Raw genomic sequence first — 24,204 nt, 5'->3', positions numbered from 1 at the left:
GCCTCAATTTTAAAATTCTCAAATACCTTCATTGCCTCGCTCCTCTCTATCTCTGTCACCTCCTCCAGCCCCACAATCCTCCAACAACTCTGTGTTACTCCAACTCTGGCCTCTTTTGCATCCACACTTCAGCCATCTCGGCCCTAAGCTCTGGAATTCCCTCCCTAAACCTCTCCGCTTCACCACTTCTCTCTCCTCCTTTAAGCTGCTCCTTAAAATCTATCTCTTTGATCAAGCTTTTGGTTACCTCTCCTAATATCTCTTTCTTTGGCTCAGTGACAATTTATGTCTAATTACGGTCCTGTGAAGCACCTTGGGATGTTTTACAATGTTAACGGTGCTGAAACATGTAAGTAATTGTTGATATTTTTGCTAGACAACTGAAAGGAATTTTAGCCTCATTTATTAAATGGAAGGTTTGATTGTTCCAATTTTCTCATTATTTAAGTACTATTTTTAAGTACCAATTTAAGCATTGAGTCAAGTCTCTTATACATCTGTTTCCACAGCTTCTAACAAGCCCACTTACCAGATACACCAGGACTTTCCTACGCCTGCTTGACTAATGAAGAGAAAGTTTAACCTTGCAAAATGTTTTCTGTTTCAGTAGAATTTCCAAATGCCCTGTAGTATGTTTATCCTTAGGTTGCCATTCGTGAATTTCTACCAGCCTATTCAAAGGGCCCTTCAGGTTTTTAGCAAACTAAAAGTTAATATTACAATAATTGGCCCGGGGTAGTGCAATGGCACCGAGCAGGGATAGATGCGGCTTTGAGTCCTGCTCCACTAAGCTTCTGACCTCAGCACCTTCAAGTGGGAAGTGGCATGCAGAGGCTGGGGTACCTTCAAACAATGGTGAGGGAAGATTGGAGGGAAAATCAAGACTGGACAGTCCATGGAACATCCTGGTGTCTGGCATTTACGGGTATTGGCAGTAATTGGGGTAGACGAGTAGTCACATTGTCTCAGCTGTTCCAGGTGACCAAAATTGAAGTGGATAACAACACAGGAGTAAACAAGGAATCTTATCCACAATACCTCTTGCAGTTGTGCAACTCCTTACCTCCTCAGTCACACACTCGTTGCACAACCTAAGCTTGGCATTTACCCGTAACCTATCAGTAAATACAGAGAAGAAAGAATGCTTTGGTGAGGCAGCAAGGCAATACCCATCCCTCAGTGTCACAGAGTGGTAGGTCTCAGGATGATGCCTGCAATTCCCTACATAATGAGTTTTCTATCTCAACCATGCTGCCTGTGGATGTTGGGACACAATGGGAGGTGTTGAATCGGCCGCCTGTTATATGCCATGCCTTATATTCAGCTCTATAGGAGTCAATGGATATGACTATTGGGTGGGGAGTAATATGGGCGGGGAGAGTATAGGGCAGGGAGTGTCATGGGCGGGGAGAGTATAGGGCAGGGAGTATATCGGGCGGGGAGTATATCAGGTAGGGAGTATAATGGGTGGGGTATAACGGACGGGGAGTGTAATGGGCGGGGAGTGTATTGGGTATGGAGTTTAACGGGCGGGGAGCGTAACGGGCGGGGAGTGTATTGGGTATGGAGTATAACGGGCGGGGAGTGTATTGGGTATGGAGTATAACGGGCGGGGAGTGTATTGGGTATGGAGTATAACGGGCGGGGAGTGTATTGGGTATGGAGTATAACGGGCGGGGAGTGTATTGGGTATGGAGTATAACGGGCGGGGAGCGTAACGGGCGGGGAGTGTATTGGGTATGGAGTATAACGGGCGGGGAGTGTAATGGGCGGGGAGTGTATTGGGTATGGAGTATAACGGGCGGGGAGTGTAACGGGCGGGGAGTGTATCGGACGGGGATATAATGAGTGGAGAGTATATCGGGTGGGCGTATAACGGGCGGGGGGAATATAATGGGCGTGGACTCTAACAGGCGTGGAGTATAACAGGCAGGGGGTGTATGGGGCGGGGAGTGTAACGGGTGGGGAGTGTAAGGGATGTGGGGTGTAACGGGCAGGAGTTTTAACGGGCGGTGTGTATATCGGCCGGGGGGTATATCGGGTGGGGAGTGTAAAAGGCGGGGTGTGTAATGAGCGGGCTGTGTAATGGGTGGGGAGTATATAGGGCAGGGGGAGTATAACAGGTGGGGAGTATATCGGATGGGAAGTATATCAGGTGTGGGGTGTGTCGGGCAGGGGGGTCTAATGGGCAGGGAGTATAATGGGCGGGACGTACAATGGGTGGGGGAATATAATGGGCAGGGGCTATATCGGGCGGGGGGTATATCGGGCGGGGGGTATATCGGGCGGGGACTATATCGGGCGGGGGGTATATCGGGCGGGGGGTATATCGGGCGGGTGGTATATCGGGCGGGTGGTATAACGGGTGGGGGGAGTATATTGGGCGAGGAGTATATCGGGCGGGTGGTATATCGGGCGGGTGATATAACGGGTGGGGGGAGTATATCGGGCGAGGAGTATATCGGGCGGGTGGTATATCGGGCGGGTGGTATAATGGGTGGGGAGTATAACGGGTGGTGAGTATATCGGGCGGTGGGAGTATATCGGGCGGGGAGAGTATATCGGGCGGGTGGTATAACGGGTGGTGAGTATATCGGGCGGGGGGAGTATATCGGGCGGGGAGAGTATATCGGGCGGGTGGTATAACGGGTGGTGAGTATATCGGGCGGGGGGAGTATATCGGGCGGGGAGAGTATATTGGGCGGGTGGTATAACGGGTGGTGAGTATATCGGGCGGGGAGAGTATATCGGGCGGGTGGTATAACGGGTGGGGAGTATATCGGGCGGGGAGAGTATATCGGGCGGGGAGAGTATATCGGGCGGGTGGTATAACGGGTGGGGAGTATATCGGGCGGGGAGAGTATATCGGGCGGGGAGAGTATATCGGGCGGGGAGAGTATATCGGGCGGGTGGTATAACGGGTGGTGAGTATATCGGGCGGGGGGAGTATATCGGGCGGGGAGAGTATATTGGGCGGGTGGTATAACGGGTGGTGAGTATATCGGGCGGGGGGAGTATATCGGGCGGGGAGAGTATATCGGGCGGGTGGTATAACGGGTGGGGAGTATATCGGGCGGGGAGAGTATATCGGGCGGGGAGAGTATATCGGGCGGGTGGTATAACGGGTGGGGAGTATATCGGGCGGGGAGAGTATATCGGGCGGGGAGAGTATATCGGGCGGGTGGTATAACGGGTGGGGAGTATATCGGGCGGGTTGTACAATGAGCAGGGGGTATAACGGGCGACCGATGCATTACCGCCCATTTTGCGTTGTCGCCCGAGACCAATTTCTACCCCTGTGGCAGAGAGGAGAAACCCAGCACACCCTTGGGGGAGGCACAGGCAGAAGTGAGTCACCCTGGACATAATCAAGCAGCTCCTAAAGGCTAATTAAAGACCGATCTTCACAGGATCCCTGGAGCACAATGTCTTCAAGACTCATAGCGACGGGGGTGGGGAGGAGGGGGAGATTAAAGATTAAACCTCCAATGATATAAATTGGTTAATTATAATTTATTCGAACCGATTTTTAAAAAGAGGCACTGATTGTGAAACTGTGCCTCTTTGAACTATATTTGTGACCTTGTTGCTTATGAATTATGATGTAATGAACATTTACTTCTTATCTTCTGTCACATGATTTGATGTGTAGGATGTACATGTAGATCAGGGCTGGAAAATTCCACTTACCAACTGGCCTGGAACCAGTTAGTTTCCATTCTTGGTGAGCTGAAAAACAAATAATTTTGTTAGCTTGCTATCGAGTGTGTTTCCTTTTCCATTTCCAACCCCTCAATGTGCTTATGTCTCCAGCTCTAGTCTTTTAATCCATCCATCTGCAGCCCTTCAGTGTGTGTTTATCTCTTCATCTCCTCTCTTCAAATGACTCCTTTAAATAAACAAAAAAGCAGGGTAAATATCCGATCAGGAGTGGGATTGAAGGTACAAAGGATTAAACCAAGGTGGACATAATTGATTTGCAGGGCTATGGGGAAAAAGCAGGGGAATGGGACTAATTGGACAGCTCTTTCAAAGAGCCGGCACAGGCACAATGGGCTGAATGGCCTCCTTCTGTGCTGTAAGATTCTATGATTCTATAATGGCATGGGGACATCATGCATCTCATTTTCTATCATTTCCACCTCATTAACACAAAGCATCAATCAAGCCATAGAACCACAGAACCATAGAAAAGATACAGCACAGAAGGGGGCCATTCAGCCCATCGTGTCCACCCTGGCTCGAAGAACAACCAAGTGCCCATTCTAATCTCACCTTCCAGCACCCGGTCCGTAGCCCTGCAGCTTACAGTACTTTAGGTGCAGGTCCAGGTACTTTTTAAAAGAGCCCATGTAAAGTAGGTGCCCAACATTGCTAGGCACTACTGAAGTTGATTTAAAGAGCCCAGCAGATATTGATCAAGGGTTGTCAGAAAGCTTTTTATCCTCAGCCGATTTGGTCATTTTTATATTTCCTTTGGTGTTGATTGCTGCTTTGCCTTTGTGCGTTCCCATCCCCCACCTCCCCAAATTAAAAGAGGTCACAAGAAGCAGAATACTGCAGATGCTGAAAATCTGAAATAAAAACAGAAAATGCTGGAAACACTCAGCAGGTCAGGCAGCATCTGTGGAGAGAGAACTTCGGTCATCTTTCTCCATAGATGCTGCCTGACCTGCTGAGTGTATCTAGCATTTTCTGGTTTTATTTCTAAACAGGTCACCATGGGTTACCCATTGGCAATACCCCTGCATCTTTGATCTCTGGAGGAACGATTGGAGGAGCAATGGAGGGAAGACAGGTTGACCAGGCAGAACAGTCCACGCTGGAACTGCACTGCACGCCATATTGGTTAGGCGCCCTGTCATTTTCCAGAGCACCCGCCTGAAACAGGTGCTAGGCTCACTGCCTGTGCAAATCTGGGGCCTAAAGCCTATTTCAGGCCGTTTTGCCAAATTGGATCGCGACTGAGTGCAGCAGTCACTTTCCTCGGGCGCACGGCAGCCAAACCAGCAGTCTTTAAAGGGACCGCTGGAGGCTGCCTGTAAAAAGGTAAGTACAACATTTTCTACTTAGCCGAATGTGAATCCAGGAGGACCAGGAGGTACTCCTTCTGGCTCCACATTAAAACTGTAGGCCGCTGCTGGCCACCCGCTCCCGAATGTCTCACTCCCCCACCCTCCGGAGTTAACAGCTGCTCATGGCCAGTATCCCTGCCAGCTGATTTAATTCTGGTGAGCTGTTTCTGGGACCGTAACTGATGCCTACAACTCATTGGTAATGTACAAATAAAGCCGGCGGACCACTTTCCTACAGTCCAGTTTTTAACTGTTTGTTGGGGGATAAATATTAGCCAGGACACTGGGGCGAACTCTCCTGCTCTTCTTTGAAATAGTTCCTTGGGATCTTTTACGTCCACCTGAGAGGGCGGACAGGACTTCAGTTTAACATCTCATCTGAAAGACAGCACCTCTGACAGTGACCATGGACTACAGCGGTTCAAGAAGGCGGCTCACCACCACCTTCTCAAGGGCAATTAGGGATGGGCAATAAATGCTGGCCTCGCCAGTGATGCCCACATCCCATGAACGAATATTTAAAAAAATCAATGTAGCATTCTCTCAGTACTGCACTGAAGTGTCAGCCTAGATTTCATACTCAAGTCTCTAGAGTGGGACTTAGAACCCACAATCTTCTGACTCAGAGGCAAGAGTGCTACCAATTGAGCCAAGGCTGACACCAAAGTTAAGGCTCTCCAAAGAAAACAGGAAATTTAGGCAATTTTTTTTTTAGTATGAGTGTGATAGAATAGTGGATTAGAAAACCATGGCAGGTTTTGAAAAAGGACTGGATGAACTCCTGTTAGTAAAGGGGATTCAGGGCTATTAGTTGTAGAATCATAATGAAGAATCTGATGGGAGGTTTGGAAGGGTAGGATAGATGGATGAATGGCCTTCTCCTGCCCAAAACTACTTTTTACGTTTGTTACCAGGATAAAAGCTGAAGCTCCCACAATGGTAAAATAATTTACCAACTGAGCCATTAGGGCAGCCATTTGATTACCATTTTTCATGGATGATGATGAACAGTCCAGATTCACTTTTCACAGCAATTAGTTCAACTCAATGACATTCCATGCCAATAGCCCAGTGTACTCAGTGAGATCTGACGAAGGGTCATCGACCTGAAACGATAACTCTGTTTCTTTCTCCACAAACGCTGCCTGACTTGCTGAGTATTTCCAGCATTTTCTGTTTTTATTTTAGCTCAGTGTACTTCTCTCCAATTGGCAACAGGGAGCAACATAAAACTGGCAGCGAAATGTAAGGCACCTATTGGCCTCTTTGTGAAATTTTGAACCCCATGGCTTTAATTGGAGCCAATATTAACCAGTGGGGTATGGGTCACGACCTGTCGCTGAATGATTTTGAAGCACCTCATAGCTTTGGGAACAGGAAATGCAGTGTGCTCAAGATGTGACTTAAATAACGTCTAATTTCACAGCTCGATGCTTCACATGTTTCAACAAGTCATTTGAAAAGGAAGTCCAGCTCCAACTATTTCTTCCTCTTTCAATGAAGGTTGAAAAATATAATTAGCAACGGGGCCAAACCGCACTTATGTGACGTTAAGGCGCTGCTGTATTGAAGTGGTCATGTGATAGTAATCATTGTCATATGACACGAATTGGCACTCATTTTGAAAGTTTTTTATTCCTCTAGTATAGAAGATTAAGGGGTGATCTAATTGGGGTGTTTAAGATAACTAAAGGATTTGAAAGAGTAGATAGGGAGAAACTATTTACTCTGGCGGGGGAGTCCAGAACAAGGGGGCATAACCTTAAAATTAGAGCTAGGCCGTTCAGGGGTGATGTCAGGAACCACTTCTTCACACAAAGGGTAGTGGAAATCTGGAACTCTCTTCCCCAAAAAGCTGTTGAGGCTGGGAGTCAATTCAAAAATTTCAAAACTGAGATCGATAGAATTTTGTTGAGTAAGGATGTTAATGGATACGGAACAAAGGCAGGTAAATGGAGTTAGGATACAGATCAGCCATGATCTAACTGAATGGTGGTTCAGGCTCGAGGGGCTGAATGGCCTGCTCCTGTTCCTACGTTCCTATGTTCCCTATGTTCCTTTCCTTAACTCCTTCTTTTAGTATCCTTCCCGGCTATACATTATTCTCGTTCCCAGGGTAGAACAGCAAGGCAGACAGCTGTTTCTGTGACTTCTCCCAATATGAATCTATCTCTGATCACCAGGAGATATGCAAGAACAACTTGGTTGGTTGGGAAAGGTGAGGCTATTTTAATCACAAAACCCAATAAAGGCCATGAATTTAGGACTAGGATTAAGATTAGGACTAGAAGTTTAAAGGGGCTGGTTAGAAGAGACTTTAAACACAAAAGGTTTTCAGAATATGGAATACATTGCTACAAGTGGCTACTGAGTCATTTACAACAGTCAAGAAGGAATTGGATAAAACATAGAAACACACAGAAGTTACAACACGGAAATAGACCATTCGGCCCAACCAGTCCATGTCGGCATTTACCCTGCACGTGAGCAGGATACTTCTAATCATATTTACCCATCCTGTGCTTTCTGCCTCAACTACTAACCCTGGAAATAAATTCCACAGCCTCACAACGCTTTGTGTAAAGAAATTTCTCCTGCTCTCTGTTCTAAATCTCTTACATTTAAGCTTGTACCTATGACCCCTTGTTCCTAGCAAGGTCCCACATACAGCAATGAGATCATGACCACATAACTGAACTCCCTCATCCCCGGTACCATTCTAGTAAATCTTTTCTGCACCCTCCCTAAGGCCTTGACATCCTTCCTAAAGTGCGGTGCCCAGAATTGAACACAAAATTCCAGCTGAGGTCTAACCAGTGTTTTATAAAGGTTTAGCATAACTTCCTTGCTTTTGTACTCTATGCCTCCATTAATAAAGCCAATGATCCAATCCAAACAGCCTTCTCAACTTGTTCTGCCACCTTCAAAGATTTGTGTACATACTCCCCTTGGTCTCTCTGTTCCTGCACCCCCCTTTAAAATTGTACTATTTAGTTTATATTGCCTCTCCTCATTCACATTTCTCAGCATTAAATTTCACCTGCCATGCATCTGTCCATTTCACCAGTCTGTCTATGTCCTCCTGAAGTCTGTTACTATCCTTCACATTGTTTATTACATTTACAAGTTTCGTGTCATCTGCAAACTTTGAAATTATACCCTGTATACCCGTGTCCAGGTCATTAATATATATCATAAAGAGCAGTGGTCCTAATACCGACCCCTGGGGAACACCACTGTATGTTTCCCTCCAGACTGAAAAACAACCATTCACCACTACTCTCTGCTTTCTGTCCCTTAGCCAATTTTGTATCCACGCTGTCCCTTTAACCCATGGGCTTTAATTTTTCTAACAAGTCTATTATGTGGTACTTAATCAAACGCCTTTTGAAAGTCCATATACACAACATCAACCACATTTAAGGGAAAGTTAGATAAGTACATGAGGGAGAAAGGAATAGAAATGATGTTGATAGGGTGAGATGCAGTAAGATGGGAGGAGGTTCATGTGGAGCATAAATGCTGGCATAGACCTGTTTGGCCGAATGGCCTGTTTCTGTACTATAAAATTCTGTGTAATTCTATGTACTCCTGTTCACGATTTCACTGAAAGTAGCAAACAGGGGAAATCTTCCCCCAGCGTGTGCAGGTGGCTACAGTTCGGTGCACAAACTGAATGTACACAGACATGAATTGTCGATGTAGTTAAATGATTTGGTCATTGGACTGTGAAAATAATTTTAAAGATCTGCAGCAGCTGAATTTTGGAAAAAAGGTTGATTTTAACTATTTATTTATTTATTTTTTTGTTTATATATATTTTCTTCCTCCAATTTAATCTCCTCTCTTGAAGAGTTGGTTCCACAGCCTCTCCCAGTTCTGTATCCCTTCCAAGTCGCCATTCTTCTTGTACAGCTGTAATGTCCCTGTGGTCAAATAGTGGCAAGCTATTTGAAAAGAAAAGAAAGATAGACTTGCATTTATAGGGAGCAATTCACAACCTCAGGATGTCCCAAAGCGCTTTACAGCCAATTAAGTACTTCTGAAATGTAGGGAACACAGCAGCCAATTTGAACACAGCAAGGTCCCGCAAACAGCAATAAGAGAAATGACCAGATAATCTATTTTAGTGATGTTGGTTGAAGAATCAATATTGAACAGGACACCGGGGAGAACTCCCCTGCTGTTGGTACCATGGGATCTTTTACCCCCACCTGAGCGGGCAGCCAGGGCTTCGATTTAATGTTTCCTCCAAAAGACAGCACCTCCTGATAGCACAGCACTCCCCCAAAACTGCACTGAAGTATCAGTCTAGATTTTGTACTCAAGTTCCTGGAGTGGGACTTGAACCCACCACCTGCTGACTCAGAGGCAAGACTGCTACCCACTGAGTCACGGCTGCTGACCATGGGGGTAGCACAGCCAAGACTGTTCCTGTCCTCACCCAATGTTGACACTTTCTAATGGGGTGGGGGGGGGGAGGGGAGGGGGTCACTGCATAGTGTTTAGAAGCTGGAATCATGGTTGTTTTGTCACCCTCCCTAACCCAAAGGCACTAAGGCTAATTGTGGATGCCCCACTGCGGGTCCAGCTGAGATCAGCCGACTGAACCATTTATTTGCCTAAAGAAAAAAAAACAAACGACAACAAGACTTGAGTATCTGGTGAAAATTGTGAATGGAACTGAGTGCAGAAAGGGTTAATGTGCAGCGCTTATGTAGTAAAATGAGAATATATTAAACCGCAGAAAGCATGTCCTTCCCAATCACATCAAATAAATTGCATAGAAACAAGCAGAGCCCAGAGGCCTCCGGGTGGAACATGTTGCCATGGTGATGTTTCCTTAATAAGCAGTTTGCTCTTGGAAGAAATGCTCGAGGTAGATAAAAATGTCAGATTGTTAAATCTGGTATATGGTGGTGACAGGGTTAGCATGTAACAGCAACACAGTTAGAGAAAGGAGCGCTAATCAACAGGTGTGAACAAGATTTACAGGGAAAAACAAAAAAAGGAATAACGAGGCACAGGCATGAGGGGCCAAATGGCCTCCTTCTGTGATGTATCATTCTATGATTCTATGATTCTATGAGGGACAGAATGAAAGAGAGGGGAGGGGGTAATGGGAGTGAGAATTAAGTTAGGAAAAGAAAAGGAGTGGAGTGGTACAAGGAATAGAAGCGAGAAGCAAGAGGTGAAAGATTGAGAGTGGGAAGGAGGCAGTTACTGGGACCGAGAGTATAAGAGGTGAAAGATTGAGAGCGGGAAGGAGGCAGTTACTGGGACCGAGAGTATAAGAGGTGAAAGATTGAGAGCGGGAAGGAGGCAGTTACTGGGACCGAGAGTATAAGAGGTGAAAGATTGAGAGCGGGAAGGAGGCAGTTACTGGGACCGAGAGTATAAGAGGTGAAAGATTGAGAGCGGGAAGGAGGCAGTTACTGGGACCGAGAGTATAAGAGGTGAAAGATTGAGAGCAGGAAGGAGGCAGTTACTGGGACCGAGAGTATAAGAGGTGAAAGATTGAGAGCGGGAAGGAGGCAGTTACTGGGACCGAGAGTATAAGAGGTGAAAGATTGAGAGCGGGAAGGAGGCAGTTACTGGGACCGAGAGTATAAGAGGTGAAAGATTGAGAGCGGGAAGGAGGCAGTTACTGGGACCGAGAGTATAAGAGGTGAAAGATTGAGAGCGGGAAGGAGGCAGTTACTGGGACCGAGAGTATAAGAGGTGAAAGATTGAGAGCGGGAAGGAGGCAGTTACTGGGACCGAGAGTATAAGAGGTGAAAGATTGAGAGCGGGAAGGAGGCAGTTACTGGGACCGAGAGTATAAGAGGTGAAAGATTGAGAGCGGGAAGGAGGCAGTTACTGGGACCGAGAGTATGAGAGGTGAAAGATTGAGAGCGGATAGGAGGCAGTTACTGGGACCGAGAGTATAAGAGGTGAAAGATTGAGAGCGGGAAGGAGGCAGTTACTGGGACCGAGAGTATAAGAGGTGAAAGATTGAGAGCGGGAAGGAGGCAGTTACTGGGACCGAGAGTATAAGAGGTGAAAGATTGAGAGTGGGAAGGAGGCAGTTACTGGGACCGAGAGTATGAGAGGTGAAAGATTGAGAGTGGGAAGGAGGCAGTTACTGGGACCGAGAGTATAAGAGGTGAAAGATTGAGAGTGGGAAGGAGGCAGTTACTGGGACCGAGAGTATAAGAGGTGAAAGATTGAGAGCGGGAAGGAGGCAGTTACTGGGACCGAGAGTATAAGAGGTGAAAGATTGAGAGCGGGAAGGAGGCAGTTACTGGGACCGAGAGTATAAGAGGTGAAAGATTGAGAGCGGGAAGGAGGCAGTTACTGGGACCGAGAGTATAAGAGGTGAAAGATTGAGAGCGGGAAGGAGGCAGTTACTGGGACCGAGAGTATAAGAGGTGAAAGATTGAGAGCGGGAAGGAGGCAGTTACTGGGACCGAGAGTATAAGAGGTGAAAGATTGAGAGCGGGAAGGAGGCAGTTACTGGGACCGAGAGTATAAGAGGTGAAAGATTGAGAGCGGGAAGGAGGCAGTTACTGGGACCGAGAGTATAAGAGGTGAAAGATTGAGAGCGGGAAGGAGGCAGTTACTGGGACCGAGAGTATAAGAGGTGAAAGATTGAGAGCGGGAAGGAGGCAGTTACTGGGACCGAGAGTATAAGAGGTGAAAGATTGAGAGCGGGAAGGAGGCAGTTACTGGGACCGAGAGTATAAGAGGTGAAAGATTGAGAGCGGGAAGGAGGCAGTTACTGGGACCGAGAGTATAAGAGGTGAAAGATTGAGAGCGGGAAGGAGGCAGTTACTGGGACCGAGAGTATAAGAGGTGAAAGATTGAGAGCGGGAAGGAGGCAGTTACTGGGACCGAGAGTATAAGAGGTGAAAGATTGAGAGCGGGAAGGAGGCAGTTACTGGGACCGAGAGTATAAGAGGTGAAAGATTGAGAGCGGGAAGGAGGCAGTTACTGGGACCGAGAGTATAAGAGGTGAAAGATTGAGAGCGGGAAGGAGGCAGTTACTGGGACCGAGAGTATAAGAGGTGAAAGATTGAGAGTGGGAAGGAGGCAGTTACTGGGACCGAGAGTATAAGAGGTGAAAGATTGAGAGTGGGAAGGAGGCAGTTACTGGGACCGAGAGTATAAGAGGTGAAAGATTGAGAGTGGGAAGGAGGCAGTTACTGGGACCGAGAGTATAAGAGGTGAAAGATTGAGAGCGGGAAGGAGGCAGTTACTGGGACCGAGAGTATAAGAGGTGAAAGATTGAGAGCGGGAAGGAGGCAGTTAGAGGGACCGAGAGTATAAGAGGTGAAAGATTGAGAGCGGGAAGGAGGCAGTTACTGGGACCGAGAGTATAAGAGGTGAAAGATTGAGAGCGGGAAGGAGGCAGTTACTGGGACCGAGAGTATAAGAGGTGAAAGATTGAGAGTGGGAAGGAGGCAGTTACTGGGACCGAGAGTATAAGAGGTGAAAGATTGAGAGTGGGAAGGAGGCAGTTACTGGGACCGAGAGTATGAGAGGTGAAAGATTGAGAGCGGATAGGAGGCAGTTACTGGGACCGAGAGTATAAGAGGTGAAAGATTGAGAGCGGATTGGAGGCAGTTACTGGGACCGAGAGTATAAGAGGTGAAAGATTGAGAGCGGGAAGGAGGCAGTTACTGGGACCGAGAGTATAAGAGGTGAAAGATTGAGAGCGGGAAGGAGGCAGTTACTGGGACCGAGAGTATGAGAGGTGAAAGATTGAGAGTGGGAAGGAGGCAGTTACTGGGACCGAGAGTATAAGAGGTGAAAGATTGAGAGCGGGAAGGAGGCAGTTACTGGGACCGAGAATATAAGAGGTGAAAGATTGAGAGTGGGAAGGAGGCAGTTACTGGGACCGAGAGTATAAGAGGTGAAAGATTGAGAGTGGGAAGGAGGCAGTTACTGGGACCGAGAGTATAAGAGGTGAAAGATTGAGAGCGGGAAGGAGGCAGTTACTGGGACTGAGAGTATAAGAGGTGAAAGATTGAGAGCGGGAAGGAGGCAGTTACTGGGACCGAGAGTATAAGAGGTGAAAGATTGAGAGCGGGAAGGAGCCAGTTACTGGGACCGAGAGTATAAGAGGTGAAAGATTGAGAGCGGGAAGGAGGCAGTTACTGGGACCGAGAGTATAAGAGGTGAAAGATTGAGAGCGGGAAGGAGGCAGTTACTGGGACTGAGAGTATAAGAGGTGAAAGATTGAGAGTGGGAAGGAGGCAGTTACTGGGACCGAGAGTATAAGAGGTACGGGGGCAGAAGGGAGAGGTAGACAGCAATCGAGAGAAAAATAGAGACAATGGAAAAACAGACACAGAGCAAGATAGAGTCTGGGAGAGGGACAGACAGAGAGAGTAAGAACAAGGGGCGAGCAGAGGATATGATAAAAAGAAAAAGGACTGCTGTACTGGAGCTAAGAGAAGAAAATAAAGGTGCAGGAAGTGGTCAAAGAAAAAGAGAAAGAGAAATGAAAGGTAGTAAACTAGCAGAAATGTGATCATGCAGAATAGTGAAATAGAGACAACAAAAGAATAAGAAAGTAGTCACCTCGTATTGTTCTGTTAAGGATTACCTCCATTTTAATCAGGATTACAGTGGGATTATTCCAAATACTCTTTAATCATGTCTGTCACATGTTATATGGCACTATTTTTTGCAAGTGATTCAATGTGTATCAATTGGCATTACAGACCCTATGGTTTCAGAGGTGATATCTTGGGTGAGTTATTGGGGTGTTGAACAGGTGCTAGAAAAGGAATTGGCACCCCTGTTCAAATTTTCCCTTCTTAGCCCAGAGGCATTAGGACTAATTGTAGCCCAGAATGTTGGCCCACGAGTCCTACCCATGTCCCCAGGGGAAATAAAAAATTGGTATCAGTAAAGTGACCATGAAGCTGTCACACTGTTGTAAAAACCCAACTCGTTCACTAATGTCATTTAGAGAAGGAAATCAGCTGGCCTTACCTGGTCTGGCCTATAGGTAGCTGCAGTCTCACACCAACATGGTTGACTCTTAACTGCTCTTTGAAATGGCCTAGAAAGCCACTAAGTTGTGTCAATACAGGGCAACTAGGGATGGCCTTGCCAGCGATGCCCACATCCCAAGATTGAATGGAGGAAACAGAGCAGAGTAGAGGCGAGGCTACATGCTCCTCTTCCAAGTATCACCCATTACCCTACGTCATTGTCGCATACCCCCAGTTCCTATCTCCAGGCTAGCTTTGGCAGAGACCTAACAGTAGGTCACCTGTATGCCTCAGGAGACCAGCAAAAAGGAAGAAACAATTTTTTCAAAAGGAAGTACCTCCAGCCCTGCTGGCCCGGTGAATAAATGAACCAATTGTTGTGCCCACTGAACAATACAGACCAGGAAGGTCCTGCATTCGTCTCTGGTCCGTGCTGAGTTAGCTGATCTTATCTGGGGGTAGCAGGGGTGCTATAATCAGTCTCACTGTCCCCAGGCTAGGGAGGACAATAATCATAATGATCACCTCGGACTCAGTTTCCGAGGATGTTACCATTTGATTTGCAAAGTGATGATGGAGCCAACTGTTTGACTTACATAACACTGCAAGCACAAAATATTGCATTGTTATTTCATCGGTCAGACCGGATCTCAGCCAACACAAACATGCTGCCTCCACTAAACAGCTGTACAAACATACTATTTTATTTGTTCTTGGGATGCGGACAAGCCAGTATATATTGTCTATCCCTGTTTGCCCTGAGGGCATGGAGAGCCATCTGAATAGGATTGGATTGGAGTCACACACAGACAGGTAGGGATGAAGGACCAGTTGGGGTTTTACAACAATCCATAGAATTGCATAGAAACTACAACACGGGAACAGGCCGTTGAGTTCAACCAATCTCTGTTTGTGTTTATCCTCCACATCACCAGCAGTCCTCATCCCACAAGCCCACTCTGTTTCCATATCCCTTTAGTCCTTTTTCCTTCACCCACCTATATAACCTATTCTTAAATGTTGACACGGTCTCTGCTTCAATCAATAACTCCATAGTGCATTTCACAGCCTCACTACCCTCTATGTCAAAAAAGTTACTCCTGATTTCTTACATTTAATCATCTATCTATGTCCCCTCATTCTAGGCCTCTTAATCACTGGAAACAATTTGTTTCTATTTCCTTCATAATTTTAAACACCTCTACCAAATCACTCTGTCGTAATGAAATCAGCTCCATTTTTTTAAGTCTTTACTCGTATTTGTATTTCCTTATTCCAGTAGCATCCGACTGAATCTCTAAAGCCTTAACATCCTTCTGTGTGCAGCCAACAACTACACACAGTACTCCAACTGTGGTCTTATTAAGGTTTTATACAGAGTCATCATTACATCTTGACTTTTATATTCTACACCTTTTGCCATAAAACCCAGTATTCCATTAGCATTTTTTATGGCCTAATCTACTTGAGGTGCTGCTTTAAATATCTTGTGAACCTAAATCCCTCTGCTCTTCCACATCATCCTTTACCCATTCAAAGTATAATTATTATTTTGATTTTTCTTACCAAAATTTACCACCACACACTTATTGACATTGAATCCCATCTGCCACGTTTTTGCCCATTCTACCATCTTCTCAATATCCCCTTGCAGGAATCTTTACCGTCTCATAAGACACAGAAATGGCGACACAAAAATGTCCTTTATTATTAATATTAACTATTCTTTAACGATTGCTTTTTGGTGTCCAGTGTACTTAGAAATTTCCAGGCAGACCACCCAAAAACTGAATGGCCCACTCAAAAAACCAGAGAAGTGTGAAGACTCTACTTTAATCAACATGGATAGCAGAGACTTTCTTATTAAGGAGAAGCCCACTTTGCTTCCTAGGACAGAGGAATCCTGCACAGTGTGGACTGGAGTCAGAAACAACAGCACTGGCTGTTGAAATGGCAGGTGGGGAGTCGATTGTGAGTTGAACGAGTTTATTTTAAATTCTTAAATACCACAGATTAGTGAAAAGAACCAGAAAGTCCCACTTCCTCAACAGATCTTCCCTCTCTATCTGACCCACATCATTTTTCTTGATCATTCTAATAAATGTGGCCGATTACACAATACATTATTATGTCATTCCACCCCCCCAGAGAGAAGGCTATGAAAGTTTTTTTTTCTAAACTGGATTGAAGTGGGTAATGTAAGTGCCGTACCCATTACTCTACAAAACCACTTTAGATTGGTAGTTCAAACTAGTGGTTTCAAAATGTCTCTGTGTCGGGAGACACCCTGCAAATATTGGAACATTCCTGGGGACCAGCGTGCAAATATTGACACACTTCTGGGGACCCCAATCCAAATACTGACACACTGCTAGGCACCCCCATCCAAAAACTGACAGACTGCTGGGGACTCCCATCAAATACTGACACACTGCTGGGGACTTCCATCAAATTCTGACACATTTCTGGGGACCCCCATCAAATACTGACACACAGCTGGGGACTCCCATCAAATACTGACACACCGCTGGGGATGCCCATCAAAGACTGCCACACTTCTGGGGACCCCCATCAAATACTGACACACCGCTGGGGACTCCCATCAAATACTGCCACACTTCTGGGGACCCCCATCAAAGACTGCCACACTTCTGGGGATGCCCATCAAATACTGACACACTTCTGGGGACCCCCATCAAATACTGACACGCAGCTGGAGACCCCCATCAAATACTGACACACTTCTGGGGACCCCCATCAAAGACTGCCACACTTCTGGGGATGCCCATCAAAGACTGACACACTTCTGGGGACCCCCATCAAATACTGACACACTTCTGGGGACCCCCATCAAATACTGACACACAGCTGGAGACCCCCATCAAATACTGACACACAGCTGGGGACTCCCATCAAATACTGACACACTTCTGGGGATGCCCATCAAATACTGACACACTGCTGGGGACCCCCATCAAATACTGACACACTGCTGGGGACCCCCATCAAATACTGACACACTGCTGGGGACCCCCATCAAATACTGACACACTGCTGGGGATTCCCATCAAATACTGACACACTGCTGGGGACTCCCATCAAATACTGCCACACTTCTGGGGACCCCCATCAAAGACTGCCACACTTCTGGGGATGCCCATCAAATACTGACACACTTCTGGGGACCCCCATCAAATACTGACACACAGCTGGAGACCCCCATCAAATACGGACACACAGCTGGGGACTCCCATCAAATACTGACACACTTCTGGGGATGCCCATCAAATACTGACACACTGCTGGGGACCCCCATCAAATACTGACACACTGCTGGGGACTCCCATCAAATACTGACACACTGCTAGGGACCCACATCAAATATCGACACACTTCTGGGGACCCCCATCAAATACTGACACACTGCCAGGGACCCACATCAAATATCGACACACTTCTGGGGACTCCCATCAAATACTGACACATAAGAACATAAGAACATAAGAAATAGGAGCAGGAGTAGGCCAATCGGCCCCTCGAGCCTGCTCCACCGTTCAATAAGATCATGGCTGATCTGATCCTAACCTCAAATCTAAATTCATGTCCAATTTCCTGCCCGCTCCCCGTAACCCCTAATTCCCTTTACTTCTAGGAAACTGTCTATTTCTGTTTTAAATTTATTTAATGATGTAGCTTCCACAGCTTCCTGGGGCAGCAAATTCCACAGACCTACTACCCTCTGAGTGAAGAAGTTTCTCCTCATCTCAGTTTTGAAAGAGCAGCCCCTTATTCTAAGATTATGCCCCCTAGTTCTAGTTTCACCCATCCTTGGGAACATCCTTACCGCATCCACCCGATCAAGCCCCTTGACAATCTTATATGTTTCAATAAGATACACTGCTGGGGACTCCCATCAAATACTGACACACTTCTGGGGACCCCCATCAAATACTGACACACTGCTGGGGACCCCCATCAAATACTGCCACACTTCTGGGGACCCCATCAAATACTGACACACTTCTGGGGACCCCCATCAAATACTGACACACAGCTGGGGACCCCCATCAAATACTGACACACTTCTGGGGACCCCCATCAAATACTGACACACTGCTGGGGACCCCCATCAAATACTGACACACTGCTGGGGACTCCCATCAAATACTGACACACTGCTAGGGACCCACATCAAATATCGACACACTTCTGGGGACCCCCATCAAATACTGACACACTGCTAGGGACCCACATCAAATATCGACACACTTCTGGGGATTCCCATCAAATACTGACACATAAGAACATAAGAACATAAGAAATTGGAGCAGGAGTAGGCCAATCGGCCCCTCGAGCCTGCTCCGCCATTCAATAAGATCATGGCTGATCTGATCCTAACCTCAAATCTAAATTCATGTCCAATTTCCTGCCCGCTCCCCGTAACCCCTAATTCCCTTTACTTCTAGGAAACTGTCTATTTCTGTTTTAAATTTATTTAATGATGTAGCTTCCACAGCTTCCTGGGGCAGCAAATTCCACAGACCTACTACCCTCTGAGTGAAGAAGTTTCTCCTCATCTCAGTTTTGAAAGAGCAGCCCCTTATTCTAAGATTATGCCCCCTAGTTCTAGTTTCACCCATCCTTGGGAACATCCTTACCGCATCCACCCGATCAAGCCCCTTGACAATCTTATATGTTTCAATAAGATACACTGCTGGGGACTCCCATCAAATACTGACACACTTCTGGGGACCCCCATCAAATACTGACACACTGCTGGGGACCCCCATCAAATACTGACACACTGCTGGGGACTCCCATCAAATACTGACACACTTCTGGGGACCCCCATCAAATACTGACACACTGCTGGGGACCCCCATCAAATACTGACACACTGCCGGCGACTTCCATCAAATACTGACACACTTCTGGGGACGCCCATCAAATGCTGACACACTTCTGGGGACGCCCATCAAATGCTGACACACTTCTGGGGACGCCCATCAAATGCTGACACACTGCTGGGGACCCCCATCAAATACTGACACACTTCTGGGGACGCCCATCAAATGCTTACATAATCTCAGGGATCTTCTACAAATACTGACACTTTCCCAGGGATCCTCTGGAAATATTCACACATTCCTGCAGACCCACTCTCCTATCTTCTGAAAATGTCAGCTATGCTCGGCAAAGCATTGCTATTGGTACCTCAAAAACTCTTTTATTAAACTAGTGTACAGCAACAGAAATAATGTGCAAGAAAGCCAAGAAATACATTAAAAAAAATAAAGGCCTATAAATTGGTTTGCTATAGAGGCCTCACTTCCTATCATTTTCGGGGGGCACCAAAAGTGGGGGTATATATTCCAACAAATCAACTTCTGTCACCTGGATAAGCATAAAAATATCAGAGAGAGAGTGAGGAACAACTTGCACAGATGGGGGAAAATATAGGAGAAAACAGAAACATATTTCGATGGTAAGTTGATTGAAAACTATACTCAATAAACAAAAAAAAAGATTAAAATAGACAGGTGAGAAGAAAAGGGGAAGAAGGAACGATCTAAACTGTGACAGAATGGGCAACTCGGCTCTTATCAGCAGAGCAGAAAGGTCAGAGCACTTACTTTGCCTTGTTACAAGCTTTCTGACAGGAAACAAGTAACACCAGCACACGTCATTGTTACACGAAGATCTCTATTTCAAGCGTTATTCAACAGAACCTCCTACACAGAGTGTTCTAACAGCAGAAAATATCTTAGAAACCACTTCTTTCAAAAAAAAGCCATAATTGAATCTATTGTTAAATTTTTTTTTTTATTATACACTAATCTTTTTAGCATGTTAACTTTTTTTAAATGACATTGTTCATCGAATTTTTAAAATGAGTCTAATTTCAGTGTCGGTTAGGCTCATCACCCTAGAGTCAGAAGGTTCTGGGTTAAAGCTACACTTTAGGTCCTGATCACGTAATCTAAGCTGACACTTCAATGCGGCAGTGGAGATTGTTGAATTGTCGGAGGTCCTTTCCTACCTGCGAGATGTTAAACTCAGGCCTTGTCTCAGCACGCCAGTATTTGCTGACAAAAAAATCAGCACAGACTGGGCTCCTTTCCCTCTCGGCCCACTCCTGTTCAAGACCAGCCTAGGTCCCACTCCCAACATTAACGGCAGGGATTGCGGTCTCGCTGGGAACTCTTGTGAAAAGTTGCTGCCTACAGCATAAAGAGATTTCAAACTATGCTATTAAAGAAAGAAAGACTTGCATTTACATAGCGCCTTTCATGACCACAGGACATCCCAAAGCGCTTTGCAGCCAATTAAGTATCTTTGAAGTGTAGTCACTGTTGTAATGTAGGGAAATGGGGCAGCCAATTTGTGCACAGCAAGGTCCCACAAACAGCAAACAGTGATAATGAGCAGATAATCTGTTTTTATTGACATTGGTTGAGGGATAAATGTTGGCCAGGATACCAGGGAGAACTCCCCTGCTCTTCTTCGAAATAGTGTCATTGGATCTTTTACGTTCACCTGAGAGGGCAGACGGGGTCTCAGTTCAACGTCTCATCCAAAAGGTGGCACCTCCGACAGTGCAGCACTCCCTCAGTACTGCACTGGAGTGTCAGCCTAGATTATTTGCTCAAGTCTCTGGAGTGGGACTTTTATTGGCGCTGGGAGTGGGGTTGTGAGGAGAGAGGGCCCTGCTCTGGTGTATTAGCAGCCGGACTCAGGTAGGTGTGGGACTGAATGGATGGGAGGAAATGAATGGAAATAGAGTGAAAGGGAAAATGGATGGTAATATAGGGAAGGGACAGAAGCTGGGGGAGGAAGCACAGTATCAGGATTAACTGATAGGGAGTGGGAAAGGAGGACATCACCATGAACTGGGGGTGGGGAGAGGGGAATGAGCTGGGGGAATGGAAGAACAGTACCAGCTTAACTGGACTGGGGTGGGGAGAGGGGAATGAGCTGGGGGAATGGAAGAACAGTACCAGCTTAACTGGACTGGGGTGGGGAGAGGGGAATGAGCTGGGGGAATGGAAGAACAGTACCAGCTTAACTGGACTGGGGTGGGGAGAGGGGAATGAGCTGGGGGAATGGAAGAACAGTACCAGCTTAACTGGACTGGGGTGGGGGTGGGAAGAGTGCCAGGTTGAATTATGGGTGGGGAGGGAGAAGAGTGCCAATATGAACTGGAAAAGTTGGAGGAGGAGAGAGTGTCTCTGTGAACGAGTGTACAGTTGGGTGGGGTACATTGTCTCTGTGAACTGGGTCTGGAAGGAGTAGAGTGCCTTTGTGAACTTGGGTGGTGGGGGATTAATGCGGGGGGAATGACCGTCGAAGTAACTTTTGGGGAAGTGACAGCCTGGGTTGTTCAGTTGAAAAATCCAAATGTCACTTAATTCTTCCATTTCATTGATGTGCAGTCTAAAAATATAAAAATTAAAGAATTTCCAAGGGTCCATTTTCCCCTGGGAAATCCCCTTGGACTGCAACACCAATATTCTTCCTTCAGCATTTGAATTTCCTGTTCGGCCTTTTACTTCCATGCGATCTTTTCCTCCAATACAAGTGAAAAAATTTTGTGTGTACCCACAGCTTAAATTACGAAGCCCGTGGGCGGGGGAGGGGGAGTTTTCATCTTCAGTGGGGGCAGAAGATGGGCGGTAGCGGATCGGCTGCCCATTATACATCCTACTTTCCATTGAAGTTACTGAAGGAAAATCGGGTGAGGTGTATAACGGGCGGCCGATCTGCTACTGCCAGTTTTCTGCCACCGCCAAAAGTGACAATCGGCCCATCTTCCATGGCTGTCCTTGAAATGATATCAGGCGGCTTCTGTTAGGGGCGTGCTGTCCTCTTCACTGGATTTTCCTCCTTGTGTCCCACCCAGGAATAGGATCAAACCTTGTTTGAAATGTTCTGTTCCACCACCAAGCCATCATTACAGCACGAGTGAACAGAAGATTTTTATCTTTATACAAGATGTAGGTACTGAGGAAAATTAAGGATGAACAATGAGCAAATCTTGTAAAGACAACATTTAGCCTTTGAATATTCCTAAACTGTCGCATATGAGTGAATCATCTCACTCACTACTGACGCTGACATTTGATTTTATTCCCTTGCAGCCCCTGATCCTAGGGTGATGCCAGCTGTTATTTTTACTCCGTGCTGTGCCATGTGGATGTGGGTTGTTTGATGTGGCATCACGATGGCAGTGCGTAGCAAACAAATTGTTCCAGCAAGTTCCAGAGTCACATGTCTTCAACTCGATCCAATACCAAAGGGGTGGCCAACCAAAACCATGGGAAGATGTGTTTTGTCTGCAGTCAGAATTTTCTGTCTGCAGGAAGTATTTGGAACAGGAAAATCCCATCTACAATTATATCACTGCATCTGAACAACAAAACAAAGCTGAGTAAGGCGAATTAGGTGAGCCGTGGCCTACACAAATCTAGTGTTCAGTACAGTCACTTCTTATCAGCAGCTGTGACCTACCAGACACAAATTAACTCGAACCGTAATGCCAAGCGACCTTCAATTTTCCCATGGGTTTTTTTTTTAATCGCTCTTATTGCCCAGTCATACACAATCTACGTTTTTCCCCCATCGTGTCTGCTGACAAGATGCTAGATGAAATTAAATTTCAATGTGTCGATGTGTCCTTTTGAAATTACTTTCAATTCCCTAGTATGAGTGGGAGGGTGGCAGCATGTTAATGTTTTGAGGGTTAACCTTTCATCAGAATGGGCCCTGGCAAAGGGTCAAAAACCCAAAACGCTACCCCATTTTTTTCCCTCTTTTCTCAGGTGCTGTGCATTTCCAGCATTAGCATTTTATTTTTTTTATTTATAAGATCGGGAGTGTTGAGTCACTCCAGCTCAGAGCGCTTGAGCTGGAGTGTGAGTTAGAGACACTCCGACACATAGCTCAGCAGGGTGACGGGAACCAAGGGGAGGTAGAGAAGGAGGTCCCGCAGACGCTGGTCCTATCCAACAGGTGCAATGTACTTTCTACCTGTGAGGATAAGGATTTATGCTGCAGGGAGGATAGCCAGAATGCTAACCATGGCATCGTGGAGCATGAGGCAGTCCAACGGAGCAGATTAGACAGGTTGTAGTCATAGGGGATTCGGTACAAAGGGCCGAATGGCCTACTCCTGCTCCTAATTTCTGTGTTTCTATGTTTCGATGAATGGGACCAGTGTCTTAGCGGAATGGATAAACAGGGCTGTCAATAGGACTTTAAACTAGTAAGATGGGGGGAGGGATCTGGTGAAAATAACATAAGTCTGAAGAATAAAGAAATAGGAAATGAGAGTAAAGGTCAGACCAAGTTAAGGAATAAGGGTGACATAAACGGTCAGGGAACAAATATAGTTATAGAACAAAAGTACAAAATGACTGTTGAAAATAAATGGAGGGGAACAATTACCAAAAACAAATTAAATTGCCTCTACAGCAATGTGCACAGCATCTGAAACAAAACAGGGGAACTGGAGACCATAATTCATGGTGAGGAGCCAGATGTCATAGAGATAACTGAAACATGGCTACATAAGGAACAGGACTGGGCAGTTAAATATTGCAGCATATAACGTATTTAGAAGGGAAGGGAAGGAGGGTGGGGTGGGGTAGCTGTACTAATTCGAGACAACATAATGGCAATAGAAAAAAGGGACATAAGTAACATTAAGATAGAAACAGAATCCATGTGGATTGAGCCAAAGGATAAGAAGGGATCGATCACATTAATGGGTATATTCTACAGACCGCCTAATAGGGAAGTGGAGGCTGAAATATGTAGGCAGATCTACTAAATGAGTAAAAACATCAAATAATAATCATGGGAAATTTTAACTACCCCCAAATAAACTGGCAAGAGGAGGTAGGGAAAGGGGAAAGGGGAATGAAGTTTTTATAGTGTGTACATGGCTCCTTTCTTACCCAGTATGTGAGAAGCCCAACAAGAGAGGGATCACTGCTGGATCTAATAATGGGAAATGAACCAGAACAGAAATTCCCTGATAAGAGAAGTATGTGCAGGGGACCATTTGGGCAATAGTGATCATAACATAATAAGATTTAAAATAATGATTGAGAAAGACATAAGTAAGACAAAGACCAAAGTAGTAG

At 46.0% G+C, this 24,204-nt stretch overlaps 1 long non-coding RNA gene across 1 annotated transcript in view; it reads left to right on the top strand.

The window, feature by feature from the left end:
• Positions 1-24,204, top strand: part of LOC137321511 (uncharacterized) — a 56,087-nt gene that overhangs the window by 21,572 nt on the left and 10,311 nt on the right. Inside the window, exon 2 of the long non-coding RNA XR_010962843.1 lies at positions 22,198-22,501. This is a non-coding gene — a long non-coding RNA (uncharacterized lncRNA). The remainder of the gene's footprint in view (positions 1-22,197; positions 22,502-24,204) is intronic.

Source organism: Heptranchias perlo, chromosome 5, assembly GCF_035084215.1.
Source record: "Heptranchias perlo isolate sHepPer1 chromosome 5, sHepPer1.hap1, whole genome shotgun sequence".
Classification (NCBI taxonomy): Eukaryota; Metazoa; Chordata; class Chondrichthyes; order Hexanchiformes; family Hexanchidae; genus Heptranchias; species Heptranchias perlo.
This window is presented reverse-complemented; position numbering and strand designations above follow the sequence as displayed.